Below are 8,058 nucleotides of genomic sequence, written 5' to 3'. Positions count from 1 at the left end.
TGTATTGTACATTGGTACTAGTTGAGTATGTCTATTATGTGGGTATTGTCTTATATGTGGATGATGACGTGAAATGTGTCTCTTATAATTGTGATATGAAGGTTTTATCAAAAATGGCATGAAAGCATATATTTCAAATAAAGGTCCTTTTTAGCATGTTTTTGCATGGTCATCATACTTAGTACTTAGTTGTGCTAATTCCATATTTCTCTATTTATTTTTTTACAAGTGTAGGTTCCGGAAAGTGAGCGGGTTCTATAGTAAGCTTGGAACTTGAAGTTCTTCCAAGATCTTGTGGTATGTCCTCATATGTCGAGGACAAGACTTTTCTATTCTAGTTTTATGATAAGGTTCTTGTAATAGACTTAATAGACTTCTTTTGATTGTAAAGGGCCGTGCCCCTAGTATGTTTTCATGTTTATGTCTAAGATGGCTAAGAGACTTAGTATTCCGCTTGTGTACTTTTGAATGATGTTTTAAAAGTGACCTTTGAGTCTTATGGGATTTTATTTAAAGAGTTTTTAATTCCGCACTATTTTACATATCTAATGTGATGAATGCTAAGGGCTTGTATGAAACCTCCGAGAGGTCGAATACGCATGTTACGACTTGGGGATGCCTTTGGGTCGTGACACATGGAGATGAAATACCGGATGAACCGCGGCTAAGTCTTGTGGTAGCTCCAACTCATAAACTACTTTACCTACCATTTCTGATATTCTGTAAGGCCAATATACAGGGGAATAAGCTTCCCCATCTTACCAAATCTCATAACACCCTCCATGGGTGAAACTTTCAAGTAAACTCAATCATCTACTTCAAACTCTAATTCCCTTCTCCTAACATTAGTGTAGGATTTCTGACGACTCAGCGTTGTTTATAACCTTTCTTGAATCCCTTTCACCTTCTCCATAGCTTCTTCACCAACTTCAAACCATCCAATAAGATATCTGCATCTTCTCCCATAAAGAGCTTCGTAAGGAGACATCTGGATGCTAGAGTGGCAACTATTGTTGTAAGCAACTCTATGAGAGGTAGGTGATCATCCCAATTACCCTTGAAATCGATTACACAATCCACCTTGATACCTCAAAACATTATCTCCCCCTTGTTCAAAAGTCATCATTCTTTGCTTATGAACACTTGCATTTAATTCAAGCAATAAGGGATCTTGGTCTCACTTATATTTTACTTCTGACACTTATGATGATCCAGACCCATTCATCACCACTACTCTTCCTTCTATGGAATCCATTAGTCGAACTCCTAGCCTTGCAAGTCTGTGCACATCTTATGCTAACTTTTTCTTATCTTCCTCAAAATGGACAGTACTACCCATAGATAATCTACTCAAGGCATCAACAGCAACATTAGCCTTACCTGGGTGATAAAGAATATTCATGTCACAATCTTTGAGTAATTCTAACCACCTCTTTTGTCTGAGATTAAGCTTTTTCTGACTAAACACATACTGAAAACTCTTGTGATCAGTGAACATATCCACATGAACACCATAAAGATAATGGAGCCATATTTTCAAAGCAAATATTACAGTAGTCAACTCTAAGTCATGGGTTGGGTAATTCTTCTCATGAACTTTCAACTGTCTGGAGGCATAAGTTATAACCTTGTCATTCTGCATTAACACACAACCCAAACCAACTCTAGATGCATCACAATACACCACAAAACCTTGAGTACCTTCTGGTAAGGTCAATATTGGGGCAACAATCAACCTGTTTTCAATTCCTAAAAGTTTTTCTCACAAGCTTCAGACCATTGAAACTTCACTGTTTTTTAAGTCAACTTGGTCAAAGGAGAATAAATAAATAAAAATCTCTCGACGAACCTTCTATAATAGCCAGCCGAACCCAAGAAATTCCTAATATCAATTGGAGATATGAGTCTAGGCCAATTCTGTACTGCCTCAATTTTTTTAGTATCAACTTTAATAACCTCTCCAGACACAATGTGGCCTAAGAATGTCACAGACTCAAGACAAAACTCACACTTAGAGAACTTGGCATACAACTCTCTATATTTTAAAGTCTGGAGAACTATTCAGAGATGACTAGCATGATCTTCTTCATTCCTTGAATAGATTAATATGTCATCAATGAAGACGATAACAAACATATCTAAATAAGGTTTGAAAACTCTATTCATAAGGTTCATGAATGTTGCAGGCGCATTGGTCAAACCAAAGGCATGACAAAAAACTCATAATGACCACAACGGGTCCTGAATGTTGTCTTTGGAATATCACATTCCCTTACTTTCAACTGATGGTAACCTGATCTAAGGTCTATCTTAGAGAAACAAGTAGCACCCTGAAGCTGATCGAAAAGATCATCAATTCTCGGAAGAGGATACTTATTCTTGATGGTAACCTTGTTCAACCGACGATAATCTATACACATCATAAGGGAACCATCTTTCTTTCTCACAAATGAGACCGGAGCTCCCCAAGTTAAGATACTTGGTCGAATAAAACCTTTCTCTATACGATCTTTCAACTGCTATTTTAACTCTTTCAACTCTGCTGGTGCCATTCTATATGGCGGAATAGATATAGGACCAGTATCTAGAAGAATGTCTATACCGAAGTCTATTTCTCTCTCAGGAAGGACTCCGGGAAGATCATCAGGAAATACTTCTGGAAACTCTTTTACTACTGAAACTGACTGAATATGAGGTATCTCAACACTAGAGTCATTAACTCGGACTAAGTGATAGACACACCCTTTGGAAACTAACTTCCTTGCCTTAAGGTACAAAATAAAACCACCCTTTGGCACTGCTGAACTATTCTTCAACTCTATAATTGGTTCACTGGAAACTGGAACTTGACTACTCGAGTTCTAAAATATATTGATGCATAACAGGCATGAAGCTAGGCTATACCTAGAATGACATAAAAATCTACCATGTCTAACTCAAATAAATCAGACATGGTACTCTTGTGATTGACGGAAACGGAACAATCACGATAAACTCTTTCTGCTATAATTGACTCACCATCAGGTGTAGAAAAAATGAAGGCTCAAGAAGTTGCTCAAGAAGAACATCAAAATTGTAGACTTGGATCATACCAGTGACAACATCTGGCGAATCATCTTGCTCTCGGCAACTAGTGATAGCATAAAGACGGTTTCCTTCTCTGCATGCCCTTGAAGTAGCTCATCTAGATGCAGCTCAATTTGGTGGAGCAACTGAATGAGAATGGGCTCTATTGCCCCCATTACCATTACTATGTCTGCTCTTAGAACACTCTCTCATAAAATGACCGTTCTAGCCACACTTGAAACAACTAGTGGAGCCATCACGACACACCCCTGAGTGGCTCCTACCACACTTAAAACAATGGGGTCGAAATTGCTTAACTTTAAGGGGAGTGTTTATGCCCATCAAATTTAAGACAATTAAGTAATCAGAATTTAAAGACTTCGGGTGCATCAAATATAATCTCTAAGTTAAAATAAAAATAAAAATAATGAAATAATGCTCTAGCTGGATTTTAACTCTAGTCTCAGAGGTGGTTCCTCTACCTTATACCAATGGCAGAAAAGCACTCATATGTTCCTCGTGGGTGCACTGTTAATTATATCTTAGTTTCTGGCAGTTTCTCAAAATTACGGTGGAAATATTGTATCAAATATGTATTATTATAATTGTATATTGAGTTTGTGTGAAAATAATTTTTTGAGCTTCCACGTATGTTCGTAGTTGTATTAAATTTGTATGAAAGATATATACAACATTGTTGCTACTTGTTTGAATTTGCAAAAGCTAACATTAGCGAAATATACATACTTTCATATCAATTCTATATAGTTTTCATACACAAAAATTGTGAGTTAAGAAACTCTAAGCCTTGAGCAGACATACATATATCATACACAACAAATCTGAGCAAAATTTAAAGACTTGAGCGAGATATACATATTTAATTTAATACAGTTTTCATACGGAGAAATATGAACGAAGTTTTAAGCCTTGAACAACATTTAAAATGTGATTTTATATATGTTTTGAACAATAAAACTCTTGATATGTAACGAAAATCTCCTACTATATGCTTGGTAACTATATAAATCGATATATATATATATAAAATTCTGAATCATAAGCCATAACACACCTCAAAATCCACCATCACAAGTGCAGGAAGCACTGCCAGAACCTCCTTTGTCTCTTTTACCATGAGACCACATCTTCTTGTAGCTAAGGCAGCAACAAAGTAGTCCTAACAATACCATGAATCCTGTTGCCATTGCTATACTCTCACCCCACTTCTTCGTATCCATTTTTGTTTAATTAAAATCACCCGTGGAGAAGAACCAAAACAGAATGGTTCCGCTTATTCAAAACTAAGAAGGGATATCGCCTGCTATTAAAAATCTCGATTTTTTAACAATTCCGTTATTCTATGTCAGAAGAAGACTTAGAAAGAACAAAGAAGTTTTGAGACCGTCTCCTCTTGTTAAATAGGATAAATATATGAATGCACCAATAGTATATTATATCTTACATTGTACACAAAGTAAATTAGTATAGTTGGAGAGGAATATGGAGAAAACAAATCACGTGGTCTAAATAGTTTTGACTTTAAAAGGGTGCTTTTAGTACGAAGGAAAACACTTTTTTTTAAAAGGTATATATATGCAAGTGTGCAGCCCCCTTCTCCTTTAATTTCTTCCTCATACTATTAGAATTTTGAAGGATTCATATTGAATGTGTCATAACTCTATTATCGGCTATTAAAGGAGTTCGAAGCTTAAATTTTTAAAATCAATTTGTTGCAAATGAACTTTGTTTCGAGTGAGTGATATTATAAGAAAATATGAAATCAGTTATGAAATTCATAAGTGATCTCTCTGATTAATCTATTGTTAAAATGCTTTTAGCTAATTACACTTTTTTACAATTCATCGTTAATTCATAGCTAAAATGAATTATGATGAGATATTTATTGTTTAACTATGAAATTTTGTGCGTCGAGGGGTTGTTTGGATAAGATTTGCGCTAGTTATATGTTGAGTTTGTATGAAAATTATTTTTTAAGTTTGCATGTGTATTTCTAGTTATATTTAATCTGTACTAATACTATATGAAAGTGATGAACTACCATACAACCGAGAAATTAAAACAAAATGATATAATACTATAAAAAGCCTTCAACAAGATCCAATAAATCAAAAAAAAAAAAAAAGCGTAACCGCGTTGTTTGAAGAGAGAAACACATAAGTGCAAATTATAATATCACAATTTAGACTTTCCGATGTATAGCCATTGGCTACATGAAAAAAGAATATGATTCTAACAATATGGTCATTCCTCTCTTTTATTAGTAATCCCCCTTGGTCAGGAATATTAATTTTTCTTTTTTCCATGCAACTTTTATTTTTATAAATTGTTAATTTATTTGTCCCACATTTAAATCACTACTTTTCCTCTATTCGAATCATATTTATATAAGAATATTAATTTATGCTTGCAAGAAAAGTGCCCGCTTTGTATCATATAATTCGATTGCATTACGTATAAAATAATTGTACTAATTACTTTATCGAGTTGTATACTTTAAAGAGCGAAAAATATTCACTTGATTGAACTTTTGAAGGTGATTTTCTGTCTGATTTTATTCTGGAAGGGGTACTGTAATGTGTTAAACGGACAACTTATTAATATATAAATAATGAGAGAGAAGTATTGAAAACATCTTTGAATTTGACAGAAATTATTAGTTTCGTCTCCAAACTATTGACAATCTTAAAAGTATCTCTCTACTTGACTAACTAAACTTAGGTACACTCCGATCTGTCACACGACGTAGGAAGTGGTTTCAAACTCTTGTAGGAGCATGCGACTCTTAATAAAAAATCGAGACAAGTATTGAAAACACTTCTAAAGTTGAAGTGTTTAGAAGTGTTTTCAATATTTCTCTCAGATAACAATAATAACGTAATCCAGCTTTAAAAAAATTATAATAAAATAAAAATGTCTGAGCCCGGGTTCGAACCGGGGACCTCTAGTGTGTGAGACTAGCGTGATAACCGACTACACCACCCAGACTGAATTGCTAAAAAATATCATATGCTTTAAATATCAATTATTAAGGAATAACACGTTGTCAAATAAATAAGGAAACAATCTACCCACAGAAAACAAAAAATATAACTATAGTCAAAAGATTATATTTGTCACAACCGCTAGAACTAAGAAAAAGAAAAAAAGTATTTTCACACCAAAAAGAAAAGAAAAACAAGAGCTTGAATTAAAAATGGGAATTAAGAACAAGATTACAACTTCACTTGATGTGTTTATCTCAAGTCAACCATATGCTTGATATGTGTTTGAATATAGAGTTCTTTCATTTAATCATGATTAATTAATACATAATTTTTAATAAATTACTTAATTATAATAAATTGTACTGATTTGATATAAACTAAGAATAAGAAAAGTATATAAAGCTAAAACCTCTTTTACGGACACGATCCCACATATTCTCCTCAAAAAGGGTCAAATAGCTTATATGATACATAAACATAGAATTTTTGACAACTACGTGTCTTATACATGCCTACTTGCTAAATCTTATAAGTATCTATATTACTCCATCGAGTTGAGTTTTCCATAATGTTTCGCATGACCTAATTAGCACTTTTGCTTGAAATTCTCAGAAGTTATATATATATATATATATATTCGTGAGATATAAGGATCAAAAATATATCTAAACTATCTTCTTTTTTTTTAGTTTCATCTATAAACTATCATATATTTTTTTTGCTCAGAACGGAAGGATTTTATTTAATATTAAGGAACATCCATATAAAAGGGAACTGTCCATTTCTATCAAGTTCATACGTAATACAAGATGGAGATGCTTCAAAAATATATAGTTTGTTTCTAATCATAATTTGGTCCTTAGATTTCCTTCAGTATTCTGCTAGTGCATCAACAGTCCTATTAGCCTCCCGTGGAACATGTTTTAGTGGTGGTGCTCCCAGTTGCTGGAGCAAGGACCTGCAATCAGCGCAAATGTGTGAGTATTGAGGGTTATCATTATTTAAAGAGTTTAGCAATACCTGTGAGTCTGTTTCCACCAGAATCATGTGCTTAAAGTTTTTCTCTTTTGCAAGAGTCAACCCATGCAACAGGGCTAACAATTCAGCATGGTAAGCATTTTCCACTTTGATCTTACAAGCAAACCCCGCTATCCTATTTCCTAAGTGGTTTCTTATTATTCCTCCAGTGCCACCATTAATTGTTTTAGGCTCATAGGATCCATCAACATTTAGGAACAATTGGTGCAATTTTTTTGGGCTGGTGATGCCCCTATTGTAGAGGGTAGAAAGTGTAGGAAGCTTATTTCGGAGAAGTAACCACATAAAGAACTTTATTTTATTAAGAGTCTTTAAGTTTCCAAATCCAAAGGGAAGTGTTAGAGGATTGGTTTGTAGGATTCTTTTCTAAACTATCACTTAGTTTAAGAAATACACATCTCCCTTTAATTATACTTTCATCATGGTGTGTGTAATAACTCTCTTTTATTTTAAAAAAAATTGTCACATCACACTCCAAATGGACAAAATATTATTTCACATTGACAAAAAGTAAATAAATTATTGGTATTAGTTAAAGTTAAAGATTAAAGTATTATTATTTCCCGCAAAAAAAATTATAAAATAAAATGTAAAATATTTTCTTACCACGCCACCACTTCCTCCCACCGTACTCCCCCGCCCCAATTTTTTAGTTTTTTTTAAAAAAAAAAAATCTTTGATAACAATTTTAAGAAAACTTCTTACCTCATCCCCCCCCCCTTCCATCCCTTCAGGCTTCAAATAATAAATGAGATATTATTTTATTTTTTTTAATAAAAAAAAATCTACCCCACCCCAGGGGCGGCTCAACATAATTTGTGGCCTAAAGCGAAATTTTTATTAGAGGCCTAAAATCTATATAAATTTTATCTATATCTATTTATTTTTCTAAATTTCTAGATGTAAATTACTACATAATATCTTTTATATAAATGATTTTTCAAAC

At 33.5% G+C, this 8,058-nt stretch overlaps 1 non-coding gene across 1 annotated transcript; it reads right to left on the bottom strand.

Annotated features, from left to right (window-relative positions):
- Nucleotides 1–6,001: 6,001 nt before the first annotated feature.
- On the bottom strand, nucleotides 6,002–6,075 carry TRNAV-CAC (transfer RNA valine (anticodon CAC)). The gene has a single exon. It is a non-coding gene; the product is annotated as a tRNA-Val (tRNA).
- Between the last annotated feature and the right edge of the window lie 1,983 nt (nucleotides 6,076–8,058).

Source organism: Solanum tuberosum, unplaced genomic scaffold, assembly GCF_000226075.1.
Source record: "Solanum tuberosum cultivar DM 1-3 516 R44 unplaced genomic scaffold, SolTub_3.0 scf00106, whole genome shotgun sequence".
Taxonomy (NCBI): Eukaryota; Viridiplantae; Streptophyta; class Magnoliopsida; order Solanales; family Solanaceae; genus Solanum; species Solanum tuberosum.
This window is presented reverse-complemented; position numbering and strand designations above follow the sequence as displayed.